Source organism: Protopterus annectens, chromosome 5.part0 (assembly GCF_019279795.1).
Source record: "Protopterus annectens isolate FY-2018-M chromosome 5.part0, PAN1.0, whole genome shotgun sequence".
Lineage (NCBI taxonomy): Eukaryota > Metazoa > Chordata > Ceratodontiformes > Protopteridae > Protopterus > Protopterus annectens.
Window position 1 is genome coordinate 1,138,794,388 of NC_056735.1, and position 27,267 is coordinate 1,138,821,654.

General features: G+C 39.7%; 1 protein-coding gene across 1 annotated transcript in view; it reads left to right on the forward strand.

Annotated features, from left to right (window-relative positions):
• The window catches only part of CCDC138 (coiled-coil domain containing 138), a 1,743,291-nt gene that overhangs the window by 1,681,223 nt on the left and 34,801 nt on the right, over positions 1-27,267 (forward strand). The window lies entirely within an intron of this gene.

Here is a 27,267-nt window from a genome sequence, read left to right on the forward strand (position 1 = left end):
AGTACTCCTCCACCAATAGCTGTAGAAAGGAACAAACTTACAAAACAGTCAGATGTCCTTCCTTATCACTGTTGCAGTATTCCTTACTAAAGGGATATCCTACTGAGGATAGCCATATGTCTGGCCAGCATACCAAAGCCTCAGAATCTTCCAAGTGCCTTATGTCAGATGTATGTCCTACGTCCAGAAAGAAAGGTACATAAGTGACTTATGGCACCTAATCCTCTTTACTGCCAGTCCATGCATTACTTTTTGAATTTAGTCTGTCAAGTCATTCATTACCTTATTCCATTTCCTGAGTCTCCAGTAGATAAGTACCCCACTGGGGTCTCTTCCTTCTTTCTTTTATGTTGATTCACCACTTTACTTGTCATCCAGAAAGGGGAAATAGTGAGTGTGAGAGGCAGAGTCCCCATATGATTCTACTTAGTGTGCTATTTTTTAGACTTTTGTACCAATGACCCTTCATAGCTGTTTGTCCTTCCTTTCTGTTTAGCTAGAAAACCAATGTCTGAAGTTACATGCTGAGGGAGCCATGACTTCTGAGTCCAGCCACCTGGATGTTCAGCCACCTTTTAAGAAGTTGAAAAAGATGCATCTAGACACTTCTGCTCTCCAGCCTCTACTGGACATCTGCATTATATTAAGAACCTAAGACAGTCAGCATCCTCTATCACGACCCAGTTGGAGGCCAACTCAGGGTTCATTTCTCACGTTTGCCAAGGTTGAGCATACATCTGTTACAGATGAGAAAAGGGAATCGTGACTGATTATTTTGGCAGGGCCAAGAGGGATTCCCCAAAGACTTGGTCACCTCACTGGATAAAGGAAAGCCATACTTGGCAGTCCTGGGTGAGGAAACAGGCAAGGCTTCCCTGTTATGTCAGAATGCTGTTCCCATCCCTGGAGAAGCTGCTGATACCATTACTAACATGGTTGACCCCATTTTTCCTGTCAAAAAGAAACCGAAAACTAAGCATGTCTTCTCCTCCTAAAATTTCCTTAGACAGGAGTAGTTTACTGTTTGTTCCTCAGGGTTTATTTTAGGCTATTGATCCCTCTTGTAAAGTGGTTTCTGGTATTAAAAAAAAAAGATCTCCTCTTCCTGAAGAGATTCAAGATTTTGAATTTGAACAGGAAGATGAGGAGACAAGTGCAGGGTTTTCTCTTCAGATTTCTGATTCAGACTGAAGAGATCTTAGTTTCTGATTCTCTCTGTGGGGGGGGTCTCTTTCTTTGAGACTGCTGCTAGAATGTGCCAGTGTTTTCAGTGGGAGAACACTAAGGTTTCTCAGTCCCTCAGAAAATACTGTGTTGTAACAGAAAGGATTTCCAGAAACCACCCTCCTGTTCTTTCTACTTTATAGGATGTGTGTTACCACCTGCAGTTTTCCTGACAGTCAGCCAATGCCCCTTAAAAGGCAGATAGGATTTATAAAGTTCCTTAGAGTTTTAAATTTTTATACACTATTCCTAAACCTAACCCATCAGCTATAGCTTTAGTTAATCCCACTGCTGCTGAGGACTTGCTGAATTCCAATCCTTCACTTTGTGATAAGGACAGGAAAATTATTGATAAGTATGGGGAAAAACTGTACACTTCTGTAACTTGATTTTCAGAATTTTGAATTGTCAGGCTCATATGTTAAAGTTTATCTGTCTAATTGTGAAAGTATAAGGAATGATTTATTCACAATTTTAAAATCTTTAATTTAGTTTTTCTGTTGCACAGGTCACTCAGTGTGTGTATGACTGTGATACTTTTTCCATAGCTATGGCCACCGGTCCTGTTTTGAGGAGGTTTGCATGACTGCATTCTCAGAACCTCTCAGATTATTATAAAATGAGATTTTAAATTCCCCTTTGTATAGAGATTTATTTTTTGGCCCTTCTTATGCAGGGGTGACCAAAAGGATCCAGAGCTTATCTAAACAATCCTTTGTTGGTTTGTGAGAAGATTTATTTTGATTTATATTTTATTTTTTACTACTGATCTGATGATGTCTTTTTCATTTGTTCCTCAACCTTTGTGTTTCGGATCCAACTTTGGCCACTTCTCCGACCATCCATAGTTTAAACTCCTCTCCTTACCCGTAATCTTCTCTCAAGCTCCAGATTAAGTGAGCCGGTGTGGTTTCTTCATGGTTCAAACATGTTTTGGGGAGGTAAGTCAGTTTTAAGGTCACTTTCTTTTGTCAGTGTCCTTTCATTTCATTCTCTTTTTCCTCTTGCATCCTCTATAGTACTAACAAAATACATAAATAAAGCTTCTAGAGATATTATTGCTGTTGGTGGTGGTTGTTTCTCTCCTAAGCTTAATCCCCTTGTCTCTAGTTGCACCTAAGCATTGTGCCCATTGGAGCAGGGGTCCCCCAGTTGATGCCATGGTGGTTGCTACAGCCACCAAAAAGGAACTCTTTCTATCCCCTTGGCAGAGAGTCTAGAGCACTGGACAGATTCGGGAAGCAAGTTTTTGCTTCAGCAAACTTTGCCCTGTGGTTGCTGAATTATCTGCCACATTTCACAAGGTTTCGGAGGGATTTAATGAAAGAGCCTACCAAACCTCTCTCAAGGTTTATGTTAGCAGACGATAAAAAGCCAGTCTGTTTGAAACTGGCCACACTTAAGTCTTTGTCAAATGGCTCAATGTGTCTGATCTCACATGCTACAGAAGGTGTTTTGAGAGAGGTGGGTTCAGGCATTACTATTAGGAGGATGTTCTCCAGGAGTGAACAGGATGAGAAAACCCTGTCTGCCATAGGGATGAATTTTTCTACTCCTCAGAGAACCTTCTCAAGAAACCAGAAAGGGAGTAGAAAGATGTGGTTACAGAAATTGCAAGTGTTCTCTCAGGACTCCTATGGAGATAGATCCCGCAGCTGAGGGGGGAGCTGTAATGGCAGATGACACCCACATGGCAGGGGGCCCAACAAAACCAAGGCTACAGAGGTCCCTTTACAGAGAACTCTTTTCAGCATCCCTGAATGGTTGTCCAGCTGCTGCACTCTGGAAGCAGTCTGGTGGGCCCTTATCTGTGCACCTGGAAACCTGGATATCCATCACCAATAATGCTTGGATGCAGAGAATAATTACCAGATGTTATTGCATTCCCCAGCCCATTTCCTAACATACCACCCCCATAACAGGAAGGAAGCAGCTTCAGAGGTAGAAAAGCTGCTAAGAAAAAGAATCATCCAAGAAGTCCATCCAGGCCAACAAGGATTTGGAAGTTATTCAGTATTATTTTTGGTGCCAAAAAACATGGGGGGCCTCAGGTTAATATTGGACCTAAGCCACGTAAACCAATTTGTGAAACACTTCAAGTTCAGAATGGTCACAATTCAGTCCATTTTTCCCTCTTTTTGTGAAAGGGTGATTGGATGTGATTGATAGATCTCCAAGATGCATACTATCACATAAAAATAGACGATCCAAGAGAACTTTCACTTCCAGCTGAGAGCCAGTCACTTACAACTCTGTGGCCTGTCCTTTGGTCTCACAACCACCACAGTGTTCATCAAATGTACTGCAGTGGTTGCAGCTCAGCTGAGATTGCTGAGATTCTGGATGTTTCCTACCTCAAAGACTGCTCCCTCATGGCTCCTACCAGGCATCTACTGACATGCACCAGGGGCTACCTGCTCCATTTATGTCTGCACCTGGGCATCACAGTCAACTATGTCAAGTCTCACCTCCTTCCTTCCTTTCTCAAACTGTGGAGTTCATAAAGGTTCATCTGGATACAATTTCTCACGTAGCTTGGCTTCCTCAGTCCAGATTGTCCAAATTACAGATCCAAGAGAAACATCTACCATCTCTTTGATAACCACCAGCCAGGCTGGTCCTTCAGCTTCAGGGGTCAATGGTGGCCTCCATATAACCTTCCACCCTTAGCAAGATGCTACATGAGCGTATGTCATTGCACCCTAGCAGTCCAGTGGTCTATGAATCAAGATCCCATGACATCTATTATTTGAATCTCAAAGATCTGCTGACAGCATGTATCATGGTGCATTCATGCACTAGATGTTAAACAAGCCTGTCTCTTTGTTCTCCCACTGCCCAAGGCCACAGTGACTTCAGATGCTTCCCAGCTGGAGGTCAGCATTATCTGGGACAGGCAGCTTAAGGCACTAGGCCCTCTTAGATGCCAACTCTCACATCAATGTCCTGGAGATGAGGGCAGTCCTTCTAGCATTGCAGGCTTTTCAAGACATTCTACTTCAAGGGGCAACTGCTGTGCAGACAGGCGACATGTCAGTGGTCTGGTACATCAATAAATGGGGGGAACTCGCTCTTACCCCTTGTGTCAGGAGGCAGTGAGAGTGTGGTAATGGGTGATCTTATCCAGCCACTTTCTTTTAACAACACACGTTCCTGGGAAGTTCAGCATTTTAGCGTAGACTGAACAGATCTGTTCTTATGCATCATGAGTGGTCTCTCAAACCTTTAGTAGTAGAACAGATTTTTCGTCAGTAGGGCCAGTCATACTGCAACCTGTTTGACTCTGTCCACAATTCTAAATACAGCAGGTTCTTTGCCCTAATTCCCCTCAGAGGGAAAGCCACCAGGAGAAACTCTGATCCATGATTGGCCCCACTGATTCCTTTATGTGTACCCTCTCCCACACCACTCATATCAAAGTTTTTACAGAAAACTCTTAAATGGAAGAGCAAGTGGATCCACATTGCCTCATTCTAGCCTCAAGTGTGGCACACATTCCTCTGATCTCATCTGATATTCCCTCCTTGGGTTCTAGATGATCTGGATTTTCTTTCTCACCCTGACTGGCTACCTCACATGGACATACAAGCCCCCAGGTTAACCATTTGGTTTCTCCACTTCCAGTAATGGCTAGACAGTCCAGGCTTTCTTTCCAGGTTTTGCACATCCTTATTTCTTCTAAAAAAAATCTCCAGTAAGAAGATATACAAGAGCAAATGGAAATGATTTTCTGTCTGGGCTAGCAAGAGAAATCTAGACGCCTTTTCAGCACCCATTTTAGCAGTTTTAGAATTTCTGGCTTCTGTGTTTCATAATAGGACAAGTTACTCTACTATCAAAATACAGCTAGCTGCAATCCCCAATTTTCATGTAGGCAAAGATCATTTGTCATTGGGCTGCCTTGGGTTATGCAAGTCCTTCCTTAAAGTTACATTTTTGCTCAGGCCACCTATCAGGGACCCTATCCCTCCTTGGGCTTGACTTCTTCAGGCCTTTCCCTATAAACCCACAGCAAAGGCTGGTTTAAAAATTTTGTCATGGAAAACCATTTTTCTAGTTGCCATTACATCTGCTAAAAGAATTTCTGAGCTTCAGGCTTTGTATTGCTAGCCACCTTATATCATTTTTCATAAAGACAGGGTTTCTCTTCACTCCTATCTATCCTGTCTTCTGAAAGTCACTTCTGAATTTGCCGTTAACCAGTTCATTAACTTACCAGTGTTGTTCCCAAATTTCTGCAGTAAAGGGAATATATGCTTCATTTATTGGATGTAGCCAGGCAGCGGATTATCTCCACAGAACAAAAGCTTTCAGGAAGTTAGACCAATTGTTTTTCATTTTTCAAAAGTTAAGTTGGGACAGTCTGTGTCTAAAGTTACATTAGCTTGATGGCTTACTGAATATATTTATGTTTATAAAAACAAAGGCTTGTCTTTACCAAGACCAACACGAGCTCATTCCGCAAGGTCAGTCTCCACTGCTTCTGCCATCTTATCAAGAATGTCTAAAGATGACATTTGCGCTGCTTCTACTTGGTCTAGTGCTCATACCTTCATAGCTTATTACAAGCTGGACATACTTTCTAGGAATACAGTAATGTTCAGTTCTGCCATGCTCTGGAATATCCTTCCATGAAACAGCCCTATGTTGATACTATCTGAGGACTATGTCCCAAAGTTTGAGGAATGGATGAAAAAGACAACATCAGATACAAAAGTTATGTACTCACTATAACTTTGCATCTATGCTGTCTGTTTTCATACTTCCACAACCTGCCCCCCCCCCACTCTTCCTTTGGAAGAAGACATCTGTATGGTCAAACAAACCACAAACGAAAACTAAAACTGGTAAAAACAGGCACAGCAGGAAACCATAAAAGCCGGCAAAAAATAAATACTGTCACACCAATATGGAATAAAATAAAGAAAAAGCCTCGCCACTCAACATCAAATAAACCATAAGTTGCTATATAAATCTTATTCTCATAAAGAAATATGTCAAACACCAATAAATATTATAAACACATAACGATGTTTCAACAAAATTACCAAATTATTAACTAAAAACTATAAACTTAACAATGTATAAATATATATATAGCAACTTATGGTTTATTTGATGTTGAGTGGCGAGGCTACTTTAAAATTTTCCTGCTTGTTAAGTAGGCCGACTCATTAACTCACTCAGCTTAATAGTATATAAGGAGAACCAAAATTGTTTTACAACTGTTTGTCTGAAGAAGGTAAGTTAATGTGCTTGCCGAAAGCGCTCACATTAAAGTTTTTTTCTTTATTTTATTCCGTATTGGTGTGACAGTATTTATTTTTTGCCGGCTTTTATGGTTTCCTGCTGTGCCTGTTTTTGACATCTGTATGGTCCCTTGGTATGACTTGGAGATATTCCCATTTGATCTTTCCCCCTCTTTGCTCCAGATACCTTTCTTGTCATGTTTCTAGGCATTTATAGAATTGTTTTTCTTTCCATGTGTTGATGTCAAGCGGACAAGCTTGATCTGAGGTAATATGGGGCTTGAGAGAGGATTATCAGTAAGGGAAACAGCTTGAGCTTACAGATCCAAAATCTGAGAAGTGGCCGAAGTCAGATTCAAAACCCAAAGGTTGAGAATGGATGAAAATGAGCAAAACAGATGCATCATTATGGCGAGTACATAACTTTTAATCTGATTTTGCCCTTTCCATTCGTTCCTCAACATACATTTGGATTTGAGACTCTGATCTGACTCAGCTGCTTCTTACCAGCTCATCATATCCAAAACTCTCGAACTCTTCCCTTTACTCATAATGCCCCACCAACCTAACATACGTCAGATCTGGTTTGCCACCATTAGCTTAAGACGGATCCTGTCACTGTCGAGCTTTGGAGGTATATTTAGCCTTTTTTGTGAGTTATTGATTTAGAATTCTCTGTTATATTTGTTATTCTCATATCTGCCATCCATAATCAGTTTGTAGTACACTTTTAGCTACCATTTTCACAGTACCTAATTAAAATACCATCGTTGGTACTCTTCTCCTCCTTTTAAGACTATTCTCTAGAGTACTCTGCTCCTACCATTGTTGGTAGCTCTTTTTTTCCCCCCTTTTTCTTTATTTCTTGTATTAAAAAAAAAGTCTCTGTCTTTAGGGTCTGTAAGCAGTTGTCTTTCTTGGATAACAATAGGTGACAAGCCAACCAGTTTTAAAAAGTGGTTTACCTGTGGGCATAAGCTTCTCACCTCAGATGCCCATAGGGAATGCGTTTATTGCTTAGGACCCATGCACTTAAATATGGATTGTTCAATTTGCTCTGGATTTAACTCCAAAGCTATTATTAACTGCAGATATAAATTGTGTTGAGAGGCCTCCTTCCTTCTTCCTCTTCTACTTCAGTAGCTGCAGCTCAAACCACTACAAAGAACTGACAAGGGGAAACCAGATTCAGTGACCGAAGAAAAGGAGTCACGTAAAAGGTCCCCGGGCCACTCTTCCTCGGCAGTTTCTTCATTGGAGCTTCCTTTAAAAATGCACAAAAAGTCAGATTCGACTTCCTCAGATCCAGCTCCTTCAAAAGCTAGGTCTCCTCTCAAATTCAGACACTGAGATCCCAGGTGAGGAAAGTAATACAAAATTCTTCTCTTCCAACACGATTACTTTTACAAGTGTTGGGACCCATGGCAGCAGCTATCACCCTCATTCCTCTGGCCAGGTTTCACATACAAATACTTCAGTGAATGCTGTTGACTCAGTGGTCCATTCTTCAACATCCTGTAACTCTTCCAGTCAGCTTCAAACAGGCATTCAAAAGGTACCTTCTTTGGTGGATTCATTCGAACAAACTTTCAAAAGGTCGTCCATTTGTTCCCAAGGCTACGGTGACCATGGACACCTCCCAGCTGGAGGTTTCACTACTACGGAAGGACAGACCAAGTATGTGGTCCCCAGAAAGAGGCCAAGATGCATATCAATGTTCTGGAAATGAGAGCAGTTCTCCTAAATGTTGCAGGTCTTTTGAGATGCTCTCCCATCCAGGATAATTACCACTCAGACGGACAGTATGTTAGTGGTCTGGTACATCAACAAACAGGGAGGAACCAGATCTTATACACTTTGTCGAAAAGCAATGAGAGTGTGGCAGTGGGAAATCTCTTCCAGTCACTTTCAGATAGCAATGCACATTCTAGGGAAATCCAACATAATTGTGGACAGACTAAGCAGGTCCATTCTGAATGCTCACAAGTGGTCTCTCAATGTCAAAGTGATGGAGAGGATTTTCCGTTGATGGGGCCAGTCGTGCTGCAGTCTGCTTGCATCTCCCCTCAGCAACAAGTGCAGAAGGTTCTTTGCCCTGATCCCTCCAAAGGGGGAGTCATCAAGAAGTGCACTAGTCCACAACTGACCCTCAAATCTCCTTTATGCTTACCCACCATTACCTTTCATTCCCAAATTTCTACAGAAAGCATTCCAGTTGAAGAGCACAGTTATCCTCATTGCAACCTTCTAGCCTCATTGGATTTGATTCCCCTTCCTCTGGCCTCCTCCTGTGCATCTGCCCTGGATACTGGATCCCACTCCAGACCTCCTGTCTCACCCAACAGGTGTAACTTATCCAGATATAACAATCTTCAAACCGACTGCATGGTTTGCTAGGCATTCCAGGCACTCCTCCCCAGTCCATCATATCTTGCTATCTTCTCAAAAAGCTTCTACTAGAAGGATTTACAAAAGTAAATGCAAGAGATTTCTTTTCTGGGCCCTTAGCAACAACCTGGATCCTTTTACAGCAGCTGTGCCATCTATCCTTGAATTTTTGCCTTCAATTTTCAATGAATGAGCTAATTTTTCAGCTACTAAAATTCAGTTGGCTGCAATCCCTGATTTCCACCTGGTTGAAAATAACTCTTACTTAGCTTCTTCTAAACTATGTAAAGACCTTCTCAAAGGAGCCTTTTTACTTGTACCTTTGTTATAGGATCCTCCTCCTCGGGATTTAATTATTATGCTTCAGGACTTAACCCAGACTTCCTTTGAAACTTCAGCCAAGGCAGATCTTAAATTTCTGTCTTGGAAAACCATTTTTGGTCACCATCACATCAGCTAGACAAGTATCTGAACTCCAGAACCTTCCCAGTAGAAAAATGTTAAGTAATCCCACAGAGAATAACAAATGCAAAAATAGCTGCATCCTGACATACACTTTGGATTATCACAGTATCAAAAATATTATTGAAGAAAACTGGGACATTGTCACAGGAAACCCTTTTCTGATTAACATCTTAGGTGAAGCTCCATCATTTGTTTATAGGAAGGCCAGGAATATTAGAAGTTTTGTTGAATTTAAACCTAGACCATGTGAGAAAAGCACTAAAAGATGTGAAACTAATTGTACATTTTGTATATTTATACAGCAAGGTGACAGTTTTTATTGCCCTTATTTGAAGAAGATCATAAAAGCCAGTGCAGGGGGTGACTGTAACACTAAAAAAGTAATTTACAGGGCACAGTGCAATGAATGTGATGCATTCTATGTGGGCAAGACTGTAAATAAACTCAAGTGAAGGATTTCATGTCATCTGTCAGAAATCCGCTCTGGATGTAAAAATAATGCACTAGCCAAACACCTTTCTCTTCAAAAAAGACACACAGGTTTTAAGTTCCAGATCCTGGATCGCATAGACATGGGTGATCTTGAAGGAGACATCCCGAATATTCTGGAGAAACAGGAACTCATGTGGCAATTAAAGCTGAACTCTTTTAGAAAGCCTGGACTAAACTACTACTGTTCAGTTAAAAGTGCACTGGAAATTGCCACATTGTTTACATGACTAAGTGTATTTTATTTTATTTTTTTCTACAAATTGGTTTTAAATACCATTTTAAATCATTTGACATTTAAGTGTATATTTTGTTTCCATCATCATACATACATATTTTTTACTTTTTCTGGTTCTCTTTTTCCACTTTATTCAAAATGATGGTAATAACAATACTAACTAATTATACAATTATATAGGTTTTTAGGGTTCTTGTACACAGACCTGAAGAAGTCTAGAAGGACGAAAGCGATCTTTGTTAGCAATAGGTTATGAAAATAGAAACTGATTTTTACATGCAAAATGTATATGTATATATTTATATATAATTTTTGATCGCAAAATGAACTAAGGTTGATATATTTCCAGCCATGTAGTATATTGCCTTGTATAAAATCACAGACTTAATAATTTGGTTAAATAAGATGTACCATTAAAGTACATTAGGGCTATATATTATTATGACAGCTACTAGGTAGGGCAGGACCAGCTCGAATGTCACACTGATGGGGGAAGGGATGTGAATTTAACATGTGTACCAATAACACTTTGTTTTACAGCACAATAAACCACTCCCATGCCTGATAAAAAGTATATATATATTTAGAAATCTTGTGAGGAAATTATTACTCTATTTTTGTTTTACTTGGATCGCTTGTCTGTGTACTTAATAAAGGATTTCGACTGGAAACAGACTGCCTGCCTTGCTTGGATTACTTTCGAATACTTAGTAATGCTGTAGAATTATATATTTTCTATTATTACTTTTTGACTTGACGAGTTTACGTTCGCTACTTCTACTACTGTTGTCTGATTAATATACAGTGATTAACTAGAATTATATGGACTGAAAATCTTCCACACAGAGAAGTTTCTTACACTGTTTTGTTTTTAGACCCACTACACTTTAGTGGGTTGTTTTGAGACTTCGGGGATACCACGGAGATTACTTGTTTTTTTTATCTTCTAAACCTCCTTACCTGTTTATTTTTTTTTCACAAAGACAAGGTGTCATTGCGAGCCAACCTACCTTTCTTGCCTAAAGTAGCTTCTGAGTCCAATATAAACCAGGTCTTTGGCAGTTTTCTTTCCAAACTTTTCAAATAAAGGAGCGTATATGCTTCATCTTTTGGATGTGCATAGAAAACTACACTTTTATCCTCATAGTACCAAAGACTTCACGAAAACTAACCTGTTTGTTTCCTTCTCTCTAACAAATTGGGCAAACCAGTTTCCAAAGTTAGATTGGCCAAATGGTTAACTGAATGTATCTCCTTTGTCTATAGTAAAAAAAAGGTTAACAATGCCTAAGGCTCCTAGAGCTCATTCAGCAAGGTCTATGGCAGTCTCTTCAGCCTTTTGGTTAAGAGCTTCCTTCAATGACATTTGTGCAGTTGCAGTGTGGACTAATTCTCGCACTTTTATCGCTCCTTACAAATTAGATTTGATTTCCAGGAACAGAGCAGCCTTTGGATCTGCTGTACTCCGGAATATCCTTCTATGAGGACCACCCAAGGTTCTAGTAACTGGGGACTCTGTCCCATCAGTTGAGGAATAAATGAATAGGACATCAGATAAAAAGTTGTGCACTCACCATAACTTTCTATCTGTGTTATCCATTTTCATTCTTCTTCCTGCACACCTGCCACCATCCTTTGCTTCTGGAAAAATTATAAGAATTGTACAGGAATCTCTCTTTCTTGTTTGAACTCCATCATCCTTCTTGGTTTCTGCCTTTGTTAATTTATGTAATAGGTTGTTCCTTTATATCTAGGGGCAACAAACTCAATCTAAGGTATGTTAAGTTGGTGGGGCATTATGGATAAAGGGAGGAGCTCAAGAGGTTTGAATCCAGTGGTCTGGTAGAAGTGTCTGAGTCTAATCAAAGTCTTGGATCCAAACCCATCAGTTGAGGAAGAATGAAAATGGACAACACAGATGGAATGTTATGCTGAATGCGTAACTTTTTTTCACTGTTTATAGGAAGAAGGGCATAGCTGGTAGTCGAGAATATTTATTTTGATTTATAATTTGTTGTTTTACCTCTAATTTTCACTGTATTTTTAAGAAGGGGATAGGTTTTAGACAGGCAAACTCTAGCCATCCCAAGAGGCCTATTCAGCTATAAATTCTCACGGACTGCATTGAGAACAATCCAGAGCTTATCTAAACAATCCTGTGTTGGTTTGTGATTGACTGTGCACCTGTCTGGTAAGAGAATATTTATTTTGATTTATAAATTTTTACCACTGTTTTTCACTGTGTGAGGAAGTAATGATTTGCTAAAGCACAAGTATCTTGTGCAGTGTACACAATTCTATGTATATTTAAAGGTTAACAGTTGATAACACTGGAGATCTGTGTTCCTCATGCCAAAACTTAGATGATTTGCTTACCATTATTGGTAGTAAATCTAGGCTTACTGATGACAATTAAACTTGTGCAATTGGTACAGCTTAGAGAACTGTTACATATTTTAATGACTAGACTGATGAGATTAATGTTAGGCAAAGAGCAAATAAAACACGTTTAGAAAAGGAAGTGTCAATTGTCAGTGAAGATCACTCAATCCCTATTGAACAAGATCATGTCAATTTAGGAATTCTGGATACAAGTACTCTGCAATCTGAGGATTCAGAGCATATTGAAGAAAATCAAAAAGAAAGGTAACAAATAAGGAAGAAAAAGAAACTGATTAGTGTCTATAAAACAAAGACAGTATATACCAAAAAGGACACTGCTTCATTACGTAACACGCATATTACATGGAATGCTAGCATTTTTTTTTACCGGAAAACCTTCATTCTACTGAAAAAGGCATCATTTTTCCAAAACAGAAGGTAGAAAAGAGGCATGTGGTAGGTGAAAAGGTAAAAAAATAAAAATTGAATGTGGAAGGATTGAAGAAAATTACCGTAAGAAAAAAAGAGGAGAAAGACAGAAGTTGACTATGTGGCTCAAGCTGTGGAGGTACAAAGCCAGCGGGATGACAATTGTATGCTTGCAAATGTAGTACGGAATGAAAACAGTGGGATTAATAAGACAATGGTGATGAAGATCATTCTTTTCTAACAATTCATAGAGTAGGTGTTACTGAATTAGACGTTGAAGATTCTTCGGATCTGTTCAGGAAAGATATTCTTTTAATTGAAAATACAATTATTAGAAGAACTGATGCAGGATAATGAATGTTGAATAATGTTATGCTTGTCATGAGCAAAAATAGAGGATGTGAGAAAGGCCTTATAATGCCTTAACATTAGGAAGTATGGATATGTTTTTCTTCATGCTGGTACATATGATCTCATTCACAAAGACTCTGACTGCTAGTATGGAAACTTACAGCTATCTTAAATGGCACAGCTTGTACAGGTGTTAAGGGCAGATTTTTCACAAATCCCTTATTCACATTGAATTAAAAGTTTGTTTTTTTTTGAGTAAATCCATGCATGAAAAAATGTCCTGTTTTAAAAAAATGGAAATGTGTAGAGTATCTGAGCCTAATTCTGGTGTTTAAACAGGATAGCGTACACTTGTCAAGAGCAGAGAAGAGAATTTTTGTAGCAGATAATTTGCAATATTTGGCAAACACAAGGCAGGATTTTTGCCAGGTTGAAATAGTTCACAGATAGCAGCATTTGATAAATCCCTAATGATTGTTACTGCTAGTTGCGTAAATCAAGTTTTTTACTGGCAAATTACATTTCCTTAAGACTGATGTTATTGTTTGTGAAACACATTTAAAGAATGATGACTGGAAACCAGTTCTGTCAGGGTATAAATGTTTTACTGTAACAGACATTCTAGCAAAAAATCAGGTGATGGTGTTATCATAGGGATTAAAGATTAAGAAACTTGAGATTATAACATGTTCAGTGATCACACCAATACTGTAGATTATCAAACTGTGACAATAAACACAACTCTAGAACATATAACAGTTGTTGGAGTGTATAGACTACCAGAGTAAAGTACTGATGACCTAGAGGAATTCATACATTTCTTGTATGAAACACAGAAGTGAAGAATAATAGTCAGTGGGGACTTAAATTTACCAGAAACAGACTGGAATAATATCAGTTCAACAACATTGTTAAGAAATTTATTTCCAGCATATGTTCAGGAACAATAATTGCTTCAGACTGTAAAAAAGCTTACAAGGGAACAGAACGTACTAAACATTGTTCGTGTTCTTAAAAAAAATACTGATCTGTTATCTTTTTTTGTTAATTCTTCAACTGATGTCTCTGATCTGACCTCAGATTTGACTTTGGCCGCTTCTAAAGACTTGGATCAGTAGCTCGAGCTCCTCCTCTTAACCATAATCCCCCTCACTAATAGAGTAACCCCATATCTCATTTGCTGCTTCAGCGAATGAACGTTGTCTCCATAGCTCAGGTGCATCTACAACATTAGGTAAGTAGCACTTATATTTTTTTCTTGTATATCATTATAGTTCCATCTTTTTCTGGTTCTTCCTCCCCTTTCTAGCATTTAAAAAAATATATGTTTTTTTTCTGTATCCTCATTTGACATAGGCCTTCTACTCTTAAACTTTCACCCCAGCTGCTACCTGTGTTCTGATACTCTAACTGTTTACCATTGTTGGTAATTGTATTTTTTTTTTACTATTATTGGTAATCTTCTTTTTTGTCCTCTTTGTTTTTTGTTTATTTTTTAGACAGTAATAATGTCAGAAAAGCTGATCAGATTTAAAACATGCACCTCCTTTGGGTACAAAATACCAACTCTGACACCCACCAGGAGTGTGTGTACTCTTTCTGTTCTTCACATTTAGATACTGTGAGATATGTGCAGGTTTCTACCACCATGCTCTGGCTGAACGCTGCAAAAAGTTGCTTTTGAATGGTCTTTTATGTTCCACTACTTCTACTTCTGTATCTGCTGGAGCTCCCCATTCCAAGAATTCTCCTTAGAAGGCCAAAGGTGATTCATTAAATAATAGTAAAGAAGGAAGGAAACGATCTCCTGATCATTCGTCTTCTGCTATTCCAAGTTCAACTCCACCTGAAAATGGATGTCCATCAGATCCAACAACATCCAAATCAAGTCTGCAGCTCACCACTCTTCCTCCTTTATCCCGGAGCTGATCACTTCTCAGATACACTCACCCTTTCTCCAAGAGATGCCGAGATATTCCAGGCCACCTTCCACCTCATTCTATCTCAGGTGATCTGGGAGTCTAACGGAAGCTGATGTGGACAGGGCGATGAGGAAGTTACTCCAAGTCCAGGTTCAGTTGCTAGTTATAACACTTCCGTCTCTCATCAGACATGTGAGCCTGCCATTGGCTCCTACCCAGTCCCTGATTGGGCCTATGATTTTGGATCCATTGAACATAGAATTCTGAGTCTGTCTATGTCGTATGCGAAGGCTTGGCCTTCCTCAATTCCAACATCTCTGATCCTTTACAGAAGGCAGAGGGATCTCAGAGCCAAAGTGTCGGTGCCAGAAATGGGGTTTTAGGGTCAACTTCAAGATCTTTAGAGGTGTCACTTTCTCTCAGAGCCTCTGTACTGGACTGCTTGGCTCAAACTTCTCCCTTGAGGCAAAGTCATGGTGATGCTCTGAGCCATCTTGGGCAGCTGTCCTTGGCTTCTGCCAGGGCAGCTCTTGTTTCTCCTATGTCTTCTGCTTTCAGTGTTATAGAGAAAACTTTCTATTCCTCTGTGGATAAGACATTTTTACCTCCCTCGGGTCCACCCCTGTCTCACTTCTCTGCTGTGGTCTCAAGGCCTATATATCCTGTCACATCAGAACAGCTGGCCCATATGAGTTTTGAGACCATCCTCATTCAGGACTCCACTAACACTTCTAAGTCCTATCCAGAACACCCCACCAGAGACCCTCCCCCATAAGCATACATGCAAGAGGAGGCACTTAGATTCCCCACAGAAATACCTCACAGAAGACACTGACTTCGATGAGGGGGAAGTGTTCCCCAGATCACTCCTTGAAGGACGTCTTTCTGTAAAGTACTCAAGCTTTTGAGACTGGAAAATGGTTAGTCTTCTGACTGCCTCTTCCCAAGAGGAGTCGGTGTTTCTTGAGATGTTCCAGCCAGCTCAGCTGCATCCTGAGTAGTTCGCCAGGTGGATGAGATGGTGAACCTCCTCTCCAGCCAGGCATAGAAGGATCCAGATGTCACAGAGCCAGTCCCCAAAAAAACAGATGAATACTTGGCTGCACCAAAGGATTAGGCCTGCTGAAGCAAGGCTCCCCCAGTAGATGCTATGGTGGTAGCAGCGGCCACCAGAAAAGAACTTGTGAAGCAAAGTTCCACTGTCCAACCCCCATCAGTGAGTTGAGGGCATTGTACAGGTGAGTATGCATCAGCAACCTTTGCCCTTAGGTCACTGAATAGTTTATTTGGCACATATAAGATTTCAGAGGGACTTGATCAAAGAGTTTTCCAGTGCCTTGTCTATGTCCATAAATGCATAGGACAAGAAAAATGTTTCTATGCAACTGGCAAACTTACACTCCCTATCAAACACATCTATGAGATTCATTTCACATGCCTCAGAAGGTGCTTCGAGAGTTGTGGGCTCAGGAATTACCATGAGACAGCATGCCTTAATATGCCTCTGTGACTTTGCAAAGCCTTTCGCATCATCGTTCATCAATGCTTCCTTTGAAGGATCTACCATTATTATAAGTTAAAGTAACCCTAACTAGGAGTGAACAAGATGAGAAGACCTTATCTGCCGTAGAGATCTGTTTTTCTACACCTCAAAGAACCCTTTCCCAGAAACATAGAGATGTCAGGAAAATGCGGTTCTAGAATTTGCAAGGCTCTTCCCAGGAGTCCTATATCCCCCTCCCCAATGGCAGAAGGGGGAACTCAAACAATAGACAACACCCCTATGGCAGAAGAGGCCCACAACATCAGGGTTTCAGAGGTCTCTTTTCTGAGAAACTCTATCAGCGTTCCTCAGGGGTTGCCCAACTGTTGAGCTCTGGAGACAGTCAGGGGCTCTTATCTCTGCATTCAAGAACCTGGGCAGCCATCATCAAAGACACCTGGGTGCAGAGAATTATCTCCAGAGGTTATTACTTACTCTTTTCCCTAAAACACCCCAATCGTTCTACAAGACTTCTAGATGTTCCACCCAGTCAGAGAAAAACAGCAGCCACAGAAATACAAAACATGCTGGGAAAGAGAGTCCTCCAGATGGGTCCTCCCAGACCAACAAGGGTTCAGAACTTATTCAAGATTCTTTTTGGTGCCAAAGAAAACTAAGGACCTGAGACCCATCCTGAATCTATCTCGGCATCTTAAACTAGTATGTCAGTGTTCCAAGTTCCAAAATGTCACTGTTCAGTCCATTATGCTACTTATGGACAAGGATGATTGGACATGTTTTATAGATCTCCAGGATATGCACTATCATATCAGAGTAGTCAGACATTCCAGCAGATTTCTTTGCTTCCGGACAGTCATTATCAATTCAAATCTCTAACTTTTTATCTCACCGCAGCCTCCAGGGTGTTCACCAAGTACATGGTGTCGCAGCTCACCTGAGATGGCTAGGATTCCGGATGTTTCCATATTTCAATGAATGGTTCATCTCTGCTCCCGCCAAGCATCTTCTGATTCAAGCCAGGGACGGCTTGCTCCAACTATGTTTTCAGTTGGGCATTACGGTGAGCTGCACCAAATTTCAACTTTGCCATATTCAAGGGCTGGAATTCATTGATGCTTGTCTGGATATGGTTACCCAAATTGTAAGTCTCCCTCAGTCAAGGATAAATACATGACAGGTCCACGCATCCCAGGTAATATATCATCCATTCCCACCAGCAAGGTTGATTTTGCAACTTGTAGGATATCTGTCAGCTTCCCTAACTCTAATATCACTAGTAAGATATTACATGAGGATACTTCATTGGACACTGGCAGTAATTGTTTATCAGATGATATTTGTCTCTGCTCCAGTACATATTACAAGAATTTGCTAAGAACATTATTTCCTGGTGGATCACCACAAAAGAGTTTTTCAGGGCCATCATTTTTATCCTTCAACCACACACAGCCACAGTGACCATGGACACCTCCCAACTGGAGGGGGGGGGGCATTACTTGGGAAGGATGACTCAAGGCACTTGATCCTATCTGGAGGTCAGTCTTCACATTAATGTTCTGGAAATGAAAGAAGTCCTTATTAGCATTGCAGGCTTTTCAAGATGCTGTCCCTCCAGGGATGATTGCATTTCAGTTAAACAGTGTGTCAGTTGCCTTGTACATTAATAAATGGGAGGGGGAGACAAGTTCTACCCCTATGTTGAAAAGCGATGAGTATGGCAGTGGGTGATCTCTTCTGGCCACTTTCTTATGGCAATGCATATTCCAGGGAAGTCCAATGTTCTAGCAGACAAATTCAGCAGATCCATATTGCTACCTCATTGTGGTTTCTCAATCCTGTGGTGACCGAAACAATTTTTCATCAATGGGGCCAACCACACTGCAATCTTTTTGTTGCTCCAATCACCTCCAAGTGCAACAGTTACTTCACCCTGATCTTCCCCAGTGGGGGAGTCACTGAGCAACTCTCTAGTCCACGATTGACCCCTGGGACTTTTCCTCCTGTTCCACTGATCCCAAACTTTCTACAGGAAGCGTCATACTGGAAGTGCAAAGTAATTCTCATTGTTTCTTTCTGACCTCAACAAGTAGGGTTCCCATTTCTTTGACCTCATCTACTACACCCCCCTTGGGTGTTAGATCCAACCCAGGATCTTCTGTCTCACCCATCATGAAAGACGCATCCAGACATCCAAACTGACCACATGGCTTCTCTACTTCCAATGATGGCTAGACAGTCCAGGTTTTCTTCCATGTCAGACATCCTTATATCTTCACAAAAAGGATTTTACAAGAAAGGTGCAAGAGTAAGCCCTATTAGCATTGTTTTTTGGTACTTAAGACCTGTAATTGCACTAAACAAATATTTGTCTTTTCTGTATTAAGACATGTAAATCTGTATTGATATACATACTACTTATATGTTTTTCATATTATGTGGAGCTTTTTCTTTCTGGGTCTGTGCTGAAAATAGACCATTCATCCAGTCGGACTTTCCCGGTAAACAAATGTAAAATAAAAACAAAAATAAAAGTAAATAAATGGAAAAGATTCTCACTTTGGGCTGCCCAGAGACAAATAGATCCGTTTTCAGTTATTCTAGTCTTTCTTGCTTCCATGTTTAAAAGTGGTGCTAGTTACTCATCTGTAAAGATTTAACTTGTACCTATCTCAGGTTTTCATGTAGGACATGACCAATCTTCTTTGACTTCATCTCGATTGTGTAAAGCCTTTCTTAACTGTACTTTCTTACTCAACCCCTCCCCTCAAATCAAAAACCCTTCTCCTCCATGGGATAAAAATATTCTCCTACAACCTTGACTCAACCTCCATTCAAACCAGCTGCTAAGGCAGATATGAAACTATTTTTCTGGTCGCAATCCCTTCAGCCAGATGATTATCAGAACTTCAGGCACTCTCATTTAAGCCGTCATATCTTTTTTTTTTTTTTTTTTAAGGATGGAGTTTTTCTCTGTAAGAATCCTTCCTTCGTATGTAAGGTGGCATCAAAAATGGCTATGAATCAGTTGATCAGCCTTCCCGTTTTCTTTCCAAAATTTCCCAATAAAGGAGAGTACATGCATCACCTTCTAGATATGCATAGGCAACTTTGATTCTATATCCACAGTGCAAAAGATTTCAGAAAAACTGGCAAGTTGATTATTTCCTTTTCTAAAGCCAAACTGGGAAAATTTGTCTCAAAGGTGACCTTAGCCAAGTGGCTTACTGATTGCATTTCCTTTGTATGCAGTGAGAATGGACTGACACTTCCTAGATCTGCTAAGGCTTATTCCACCAGATTGGTGGCCACATCCTCTGTTTCTTTGCCTTAAGTTTCTATAGATGACATTTGCGAGCTGCCACTTGGTCAAACTCATATACTTTTCTTGTTCACTACAAAGTGGACATTTTAGCTAGGAATATAGCAGCATTTGGCTTCGCTGTGCTCTATAATATCCTTCCTTGTGGACTACCCTCGGTTTCTGTGGACCACCTGTGGTTTCTGTAGCTGGGGACTCTGCCCCATCAGTTTAGGAATGGACGATAGACAACATAAGATATAAAAGTTATATACTCATAGGTTCATAGGTGTGTACTAGGCTAATGGCCCTGGAGCCTTTACAAGCCGAGCCCATAGGTTTACCCTGGCATCGTGCCACCCAACCTTAGTTCCCAGTGCCTATGTTGAGTAGAGCCACTGGAGTGATCCCAGGGGTGAATTTTCTATTTCCCATCCACTTATCAAGATTTCTCTTGAAGAGGGCCATTGAGGCGCTCCGCTTGCCATGTATGGGAAATCTGTTCCATAGCATGTGCAGTCTTTGAGTTATGAACCTGTCCCTCTAGCTTATTCTTTTGATTGTGGTAATGAGGTTGAGGTCTCTGGAGCATGTAGTGCGGAGGGAATTGGGATTTCTTTAGATGTAGCATTTCTAACAGAGCTGGATCAGACATGGCTTTGTAAGTAAAGCAGAGATCGCCTTTAAGTAGGCAATATGAGACAGAGACTAGTTGGGTTTTGAGTCTGTCCATATAGGACAAGTGTTTAAGGCCTGGTATCCTCTTTGTGAGGTACTTTTGCGGCCTGTCCAGTTGTTGCAGGTGTCTAGTGAGGTATATGCCAAATTGTACTCTATGATTGGCCTAATGAGGGAAGAGTAGAGGGTGACAATGACCTCTTTCTTCCTGGATGCAAAACCCATAGTAATGAGATGTGCCACATAGAAGGACTTTCTGACCACAGTGGCAATGTGGTGGTCAAAAGAGAGGTTGCTGTCAACCTGTGTTCCCAGATCTCTTATGACGCCTTCTGTGTTCAGTGGACTAACATCAATGTAGTAATTCATGGGAGCCAGGTTTTTCCCAAAGGGGATGACACTTCTTTTTGGCATTGAGCCTAAAGCCATGGTTCTGACACCAGTCGTTGGTCTCATTGAGGCCTTTCTGTAGGATGTCAACATCACTTGGGAAGTTAATTATGGCTCTCAACTTGCAATCATCTGTGAACAGTGTCAGCCAGAGTCTATTCATGTTGGCCTGGACGTCAGAGAAGTAGATACCAAACAGAAGGCTAATGGGGCAATAGTTCCCAGGGTCTGTAGTCGCTCCTCCTTTGTAGAGAGGGATGACTGTAGCAGTGCGCCATTCGGTAGGGACAAAGCCTGAGGTGAGGCTGTGATTGAGCAGGGCACACAGGTGAGGTGCCAGTTCACTCTGTAGTTCATGTAGAACACAGCCAGGGATATTGTCAGGTCCCATAGAAGCTATATTCTTGGCCTTGGACAGTGCTGTTTTAACCTGTGCAGCAGTAATACTGGGTGCCTTGCAATCTACTGGTATTGTGATTGGTCCTTGGGGGGGGGGGGGTGGTAAAGTCGGCACTGAATCTGTCGGCCAGTATATTGGCAATATCTGTTGGCTCATTATAGGAGGTGCCATTGTGCAACAGCTCCAAGCAAATCTGGGTATTGCCATAGGTAATCTTTACATAACTATAGAAGGCCTTGTGATTATCTTTACTATCTGCTGCAATTCTGTTTTCATAGCTAGTTTTAGAGGATTTGATGAGGGATCTCAACTTTTTGTTGAGGCTCCTACGAATCTCTATTGTCTGTTTTCATCTTTCCTCAACCTCCCTGCCCCAGTTCCCTTTTCTATTTCAAAATTTCTTTCTAATTCCCAACACTCGTAGTTCGACCTGAGGTATAATGTCTTGCTTGACTTGTTGATGAGCTGCACCTCCTTTCTTTTTGTTTCTCCTACTCGTATAGTAATCCCTAGGATGTTATTTTATTTTGTGTACTGTTTCTATATGATAACTGTTTGTACATATACTGTAGAGTAAAGGGTGGGCAGACTTGATCTGAAGGTATTCTGTTAGTGAGGAGGATTATGGGTAAGGGGAAAGAAGTCAACCTGTGGGTTGAAGTCTTCAGAAGTGGCCAAAGTTGGATCCGAGATGGGATCCAAGACCCATCAGTTGAGGAAGGACGAAAATGAAACTAATGCATAGTTACTGTGAGTACATACATTTTATTTACTTCATGTCGAGTTTTACCACTGTTGATGTGCAGTAATCATGAGGTTATAAGGGTTAGTTTGTTGCTAGATAATTCTGACAAACTGAAATCTAAACCAATGCACAGAAGATTAATTACATATTATATGGAAGCAAAAGAAGTCATTATGAAACTAACTGAAGTGATGCATTCAGTGGAAAAACTGCAAAATGAATCTGGAAAGTTTTAAAAGAGAAATTGAGTACAAAACAATCAAAAAAAATGTTTAAAACAGGATCTAGGCACACAGCCACAAGAGGGTACATTTCCATAATAACAAGCTTGTACTTGATAAAGTTGAGAGAAAAAAATATAAAAATGGAAAAGAGATTGAACTACAACTTTGAAAACTGAAATAAATAAATTGGATAACAGATTAAACGTAGTGTGAGACAAGATCAAGAAAAAGTTAATTACAATTTATATAAAAATATTGAGCATAATAGGGAGCCATTTTATAGATACATAAACTATGGTAGAAATCAAGACATACAAGATGATAAACTGTGTGTAGATTATAAAATTCATTCTCAGACCCAACAGATTATAGATATATTTGCACAATCATATGCAAATTAGTTTGACTCCATAAAGAGGTGAAAGTTTGTCCTTTTGACATCCAGAAAACCTCAGTTACTGAAGTCAAAGAGGATTATATTGAAAAAGAACTATTTATTTTATTTATTTATTTTATTTTACATTTGTTAACCGGGCTAGTCTAACTGGATATATTTCCATTTTCAGTAGAGGCCCAGGGAGAAAAGCTCCAAAAGTAGCCCACAAATATCATATACAGTTATATAACAAAGAAAGTAGAAAGGAAATTGGAATACAAAAAAGGAATCTTTATGAGAAGAACCTACACTAAGAAGGATTGAATATATAGGATAATATAAATCATTTTACAACATGATATTTGAGGTAATTTAAAGCTCATTCATAGAATAAATAAATACTGGAAGTTATATTAATCTTACTAGTGACAGTTTCTGCTTACAGAGGGGTACGTAGTATAAAATTAGGTAACCAGAGGCAGTGTGAAGATAGAAGTAGGGAAGGCTGAAGATTAGTCAGGGTTACTGCAAGGGCATAACCGGTGTGTTTTAAGGTGTCTTTTGAGCTTTTGCTTAATGAGTGACAGTGAAGGTAGTAGAGTTAGATCGATTGGTAGAAGGTTCCAGTTTTTTCCAGCAGTGTTGGAGAAAAGGGAGTCACCTGCCAAGTTATTGGACTTGCTTATGCTAGCAAGCAGTTTGCTAGAAAAGCATAGGGAATTGAGATTATTATAGGGGGTAATGAGGTTACTACGTAACCTCATTACCCCCTATAATAACTACGCAACTGGATCCAAACAAAGCACGGGGATGAGTTGGAATTTGCAATAATGAACTGAGAACACTTTCGCATAAACTTACCGTACCATTATAGCTGTTACTTTTTAAGCTGTATAAATATGAGGGTATTCCATATGAGTAGAGATATGCATTTGTTAAACCTGTCTTTAAGGGAAAGGGAAGTAGGAGTAACCTAGAGTCTTACAGACCCATACGTTTACTTTCACATTGTAGAAAAATAATGAAGAAGGTTATATTGGATAAATTATTGTCAGAATTGGAAAGGTTGGGATTTGAAACCATATATCAGCATGCATACATTGAAATCAGATCTATTGCCACCTGTAACATGATGTTCTATTACAATGTAATAACAGCTATGAATGAAAAATTGTGCTGTGATATAATTTTATATCGGTTTAACTTCATTATTTGATAAGGTCATACACAAAACACTGATCAGTAAATTAGAACAACTAGGTGTTAATGTACTCTTGATAAGATGGATAGCTGCATGGCTTACACATAAGACATGACAAGTATCATAGATCAGTTGGACAGGTGAAATTGGAGTTTACAGTCTTGTTTAGATTGCATCTTTCAGCTGTATCTTTTTCCATCTGAACTGTTCTACAGTTTGTATGCAAATGACTAGAAAATGGGCAAACTGATTACATGTGTTGCAGATGGAGCACATCTGCAAATGAACTTGCCTAAATTGACCATTTGGGCAACAGAGAATATGCTGATAAAAACATCAAAAACTAAGCATATGAGATTGGAAAACACACAGTGATTGAAATTGTCGATTCATTTAAGGACCTGGATATATGGGTAGATCCATCTTTGAGTTTTTCTAATCATATCAAGCAATTGGTTAATGATAGCTATAGAACCATAGGTTGTGTGAAAAGATTTGTAAAGTCTTGGAAATCAGAAATGATGAAGTCATTATTTGTTAATTATATTAGACCAAAACTTGAGTATGGAATAACTATATGGAAACCTGGTAAGAAAACAAGCACGAGTAAACTGGAAGGAGTACAGTACAAAATACCAAGAGCATCCATGGATGAAAAAATTTAAGGTATTCTGAGAGACTAAAATATCTGAACTTGTACGGTGTCTCGTATAGATATTTAAGAGCACTTAGTCAGGTTTACAGGGCATTTAGAGACAAGTGCGTCTGGGAATGTTTGGGGTTATCAAAACAGTAGTAGAGAATCATCAAACAGCTTAGGTAAAAAAATTCTGTAGGAATGAGAAGTATACTAATTGGTTCTCTGAGCGAGCAGCTGATGCGTGGAATATACTACCAAATTGCATTAAAGCAAGAACTAGTTTAGATATTTTTAAAAACAGCCTGGAGACTTTTATTAAGGGAACAACTGATCTGATGTTGTCATTTTCAGTAATTTCTTAACTGATTGGGTTCAGATCCGAGACTCTGATAGGACTTGGCCGCGTCTACCAGATCATCAGATCCTAGAACTCTTGAGCTCGTCCCTTTACCCACAATGCTCCACCAACCTAACATACCTCAGATCTTGTTTGCAGCTGTTAGTATCAGATACAGATTCCTTACACCCAAATATTTTTTTTGAGTGGTCTTTAGACTTTTCCTTATTGTTGGTGTTTGTGAGTTATAAATCCCAAAAAGCACTGGGACAGCTGTTTTCACCGCAAACCACATTTATTCACATAGACACAGTACCAACAACCACAATGTAAGATTTCTGTGCATACTCATACATATCCCTTTCTAATTTCCTTTTCTTTTTGTTTAAAATCCCATTTAATTTCTTATCAATCTGCATTCTCAAATCATATTTTTTCTTTTCTTGGTCCACAGAAATCATTAACCAAATGGGAATTTACATTATTTATTCTGCCATTCAGTACCTCCGTAACTTTCTCATTCTGCTTGATAATGGCACGTAGAATATCAAAAATATTTAAAAGTTCCAGATGGAATTCTGAACCCTCCCCTACATTGTTAGGGTAGCTAAATACCCTCTGTCCCTTTGGTACAATATTTAATTTAACGCATTCTTTCAAATAAGCATTGTCAGCATTTAAAGTCTTAAATTTAAAAAGCAGTTCCTGTAACGTGTGTGTGTTGAGGTAGTTGACTAAAGTTTTAATTGATGTCTGTTTTGTGGACATGCTTTGGTCAACAAAACAGATTGTTGGCAGTTGTACAGGATTGCTTGATCCTTGAGGTGGAGGAATATGCCCTATCTCTGTAGAATGTAGATTCTCAGAGTTGGAATAAATAGTTAGAATGGGATATGGGAAGGTGCATGGGGGCTTGCCCTTCTGCAGAAATACTTCTAACATTTGCATAGCCCAAGGAATAACCTTGGAGTGTGCACAGAAGCATGTTGACATTAGTGACATCAATGTTACAGCAATTTGACGATTGTCTCTATATCCATACATACAGAGAGAGAGAGATCTATAGATATGTATTTTAATGCTTTGTTCCATGCTAAATCCTACAATATTCTTTGAGAATTGCCAAAGAATAATAAATATGCATATTCCAGCTGAAATGATCAAACTTTTCGGCACATAATACTGTTTGTTATGCCACATTTTCTTGATTTAATTGATATCTATTCTCATTATATTTTCTACTTCTTTAAATCCCTGTTCATTTTGTTTTTGCAATTGTAAATATAGCTCTGTAACATTTTTTCCTAATAGTTAATGCAGTCTGCTTCATCTTATTTGCGACACAGATTAAGCAACACTTTAAAACTAGAAAAACAATGTATAAGTCCTACTATAAAACTTATTATGAACAATATTATGTAAAATGTTTTTTGCCATAGTCACATGCCAAGACCACAGAGTCCAGGTTTCTGGTTGATGAAGTTCAGTGGAAATGTGTCTTATATTGTTTGTATGGGGTATGATTGAGTTTGAATTGTCTAGAATGAGTAAACAGCACTTTTTCATGTCTCCCCTTTACTCACCAGCATGAAGTTGAAGTGCAATCCTGTTCTGTAGTGTCATCGTCTTGATGGCCATCATCTTGGTTGTCATACTGTCCTTGGCATCTGCAGTTTCTTTGGTGCCTTTCTCTAGTAAATTAAATAATTGCCTAACTTCCTTAATAGTGCACATCAGCCCATACATTGGAAACATAATGAAGAATATCTTTCAGGTTCAGTTATTAGATGGTCTGTGATTGCAGGAGAAATAAAGCCAGCCTAACAACTTCCAGACCTGTCAGTAGGCAACCTTGTAAGCTCTTTCTCTGCAAATTTAGTAGAGCAGCCTTTGAATATATTTAGTCTTTTACCCCAGTCAGATGAGTTGGGAGGCCAATACCCCAGTCAGATGAGTTGGGAAACCTTTTATGTTGGTCTCTAATGTTGCATTTGCTGTGTCCCACTCGATGACTTTATTCCATTTGAAAGAACATCCATCCTCTTAAAGTTGTAGCCAGCTCAATATAGACGATCTGGATAGAGTCAGTAACACTAGTCCATGTTATGTCATGATTAGACAGGTAGCCTATGGGAGTGTCCTGACAAGAACGCAGCAACCAGCCAGCTTGCCAAAGCTCCAACTCCCCTCCCCATGATGCACTCTGGCTGCTGATAGGTTGCACCCTTCTTGGAGGGAAGTATATCAGAAACTAGAGTGAGGCAAATCTTTTACTGCTGCCTCAAGGAGAAGCATTCTTCTGGCTCCAGAGGAACAGCAGTCTGTCAGAAGCTTCTT